At 33.0% G+C, this 2,852-nt stretch overlaps 1 long non-coding RNA gene across 1 annotated transcript; it reads right to left on the bottom strand.

Annotated features, from left to right (window-relative positions):
- Positions 1–205: 205 nt before the first annotated feature.
- On the bottom strand, positions 206–1,565 carry LOC109083691. Its single transcript, XR_002016637.2, has 3 exons — positions 987–1,565; positions 665–749; positions 206–245 (listed from the first exon to the last, which is right to left on the bottom strand). It is a non-coding gene; the product is annotated as an uncharacterized LOC109083691 (long non-coding RNA).
- Between the last annotated feature and the right edge of the window lie 1,287 nt (positions 1,566–2,852).

Here is a 2,852-nt window from a genome sequence, read left to right as displayed (position 1 = left end):
ACATTAAATAATAATAATAATAATAAAAATGACAAAGCCAAAACATTTTAAATACAACTTTAAAACGAATTACAAATTCAAACTAAAATATTTTAAAAACTAATTTAAAATAATTAATAATAGTATCTTAACACTACTAAAATAATGTTGCTGGTTGCGTCATATCTGATAGAAACAGCCATCATGTAGTGCTCTACCTTGATTATCTGTATTTCTAAACATTTCTCCAATTTCCACGGCAAAGCCTGCAAAAGAGTGAAAAAGAATAAGATAAAATGCATTATAAAACTCATACTTCACAAGACATCAACATGATGGCAAATGTATAGTGCTGTGAAATAGTATGTGCATCTCATGATAAGTTTTATTAGGATGCTCTGAGTGACAAAAAAATAATAATAAAAAACCACAGAGGGCAATTTCTCCTAGTTGATGTAAAAAGACTGATGGACTAATTATGAGACAACCCTCGAACATTACTTCTGCAAAAGAGAGCAATATAGCTAGATGAACTTATGTTTTTACAAAGACAGTTAAATAAACTTTGTTGTTGTTTAAATGCCAGTCAAATTTGTATTATTTGTAGAAATACATGGCATCACATCACCCATCAAAATGGTCCAAATGAAGTTTTGTAGTATTGTTTTGTAGGACAAAGACTCACAGCGTGTTTGCTGTCAAAGTCTGGTTCAGCCAATGGCGCGAGTTTAGGACAATCTTCTGAATGAGACAAATTAGCAGTAAGTTACCTGTTGGAAAAATAGTCCATCGTTAAAATAAATCCACACTAACACAGGGTTCGCCATTGCGATTTAAAAATGTCCCAAGCCTCCGTTATTGGTTACATAATGAACTAGCAAGAACTAGCAACAATGACAATTTGTGTCGCTCCCGAGAAGCTAACTGATGGAGCAAGGAGGAGGCAGCACGATCGTTTTTATACAACAGTTAATAGCAAATAAACAAGTTAATATCGAGTAACTTACATTTCAGACACAATATTGCCAGATACTTTGTCTGCTTTCCAAACAAAGACACAGCAGCACCTGAACTCGTTCCTGAATCTTCAATGATTCTTCGTTTTTGAACAAAACGGTTCAACGAATGATTCAATGACTCGTTCGGCGGTTTGAACGAATCGGTTGAATGAATGATCGACTGCCATAAATACGGTTATTTGTTGTCATCTAGCGGCGTAACTATCAGCAGAAAGAGTCATTAGTGCTGTTTGACAATCAGATGACCGTTTTTAATAATTGATAAAGTTTTTATTACACATATAAACTGCAGGAGGACCACGCTTGACCAAAACACGGAAGATACGACAGGACGGATGAGACTTTTGAAGCTATATAAAAACGTAAAATAATTAACACATTTATATTGGATGTATTGTGGAAGTTTGTGAGTTTAAGCAAACGGTTTTGCACAAAGTTGGTGTTGCAGGAAATTAAAACCTTATTTTTGTCTGTGGAGTGGCTCTGTTTAACGACATGAAAGGTTATTAATCGTTAAATGCGCCAATTAATAACGTTAGTAGCGTGTGTGGTGTGAAACATGATCATGTAGGCATAAATACGAAAAAAATAAGTTTCTTACCTCATCTGCTTATCAAGAAATGCTATAGAGACGTGCACGTGACAATCAGTGACGCCATCAATCAGTCCAGCAGAGATTCACGTGCATGCAAATATAAATCGCATTTATTATTTTAAACAAAGATTTGGATCTTTAGCTTTAACTACATTTGCCTAAAAATATTAAATATTTGGGAAAATGCTTTGCAGTCTATTACAATGCACTTATCGTTGTAACCATTTGCCTAGTCATTATAAGCAGGTAGCTGTTAGATATTATTTTATTATACAAATCATAATGTCTGTGTGTATTCTGATAAATGTCATATTTTCTAATATAATGAACAATACAAAATATCTTTACATATTAAATTTTTCATTCCATCTCTATTAGTTTTGAGGTTAATCTACATGCTATTCGCTCCTAAAATGTACAATCTTTTTTGTCAGGAAAACTCACCTAAATCCTGATGACGTCATCCTATATTTAGGGGCATATACCAAATTTTTGTTCAAGTCAAATGCATTTGCTTTCATTGTATTTATGAAAACTAAATTAATTGATTTTAAAAAGGCACAGTTTTTGGGTGAACTGTTCTCTCAAAATGTCAAGCGATGAACAAATAATACTCTTGATCTTTAAGATGATGATTAAAACTTCAAAACATTACAGTGTTGTACCTCTGAGAATTATTGTGACATTTCCGGCAATTAATAAAATACCTTTTAAAAACCCTCAGCACCTTTGAACGGAAAAGACAAGATCCTCTTACATGCACTCTTACATTACATCACTCCAAACAATCAAACATTCAGCAAAGCCCCTTTTAGCCAGAGGCAGCATGCCTATACATCAAATATTTCGTACTACAATTATCTGAGTGGGGTGTTTATCGTGGTTTTAGGCTTTCCTTTTTTCACATTACAAATTAATTACTGTACATGCATGCATATTGTGCAGGTCTTGGCATGACATCATTTCTGGTGTTTAATTATAATGTAATTGGCAAGCATCATGCTGAAATTATACTTATAATCACAAATCAAAGCATAATCTTTATGTTTGTTTTAATAGCGAGGCTAAAACTACATTCTAGAGTCACTGCATCCATTAATTAAAAGCTGTTTTAGGACCCATAAAATATCCTACAAATGTTTTGTGTGCATGCAAATCTTATACATTCCAGGAAATATGATTGTACTGGATGGAAACATAGCACATCTTTAAAACATCAGATATTTAAAAGATTTGATTTTGATTTGATAGACTTTATT

Source organism: Cyprinus carpio, chromosome A25 (assembly GCF_018340385.1).
Source record: "Cyprinus carpio isolate SPL01 chromosome A25, ASM1834038v1, whole genome shotgun sequence".
NCBI classification, from domain to species: domain Eukaryota; kingdom Metazoa; phylum Chordata; class Actinopteri; order Cypriniformes; family Cyprinidae; genus Cyprinus; species Cyprinus carpio.
The sequence above is the reverse complement of the archived record's forward strand: the minus strand, read 5'-3'. Positions and strand labels throughout refer to the sequence as shown.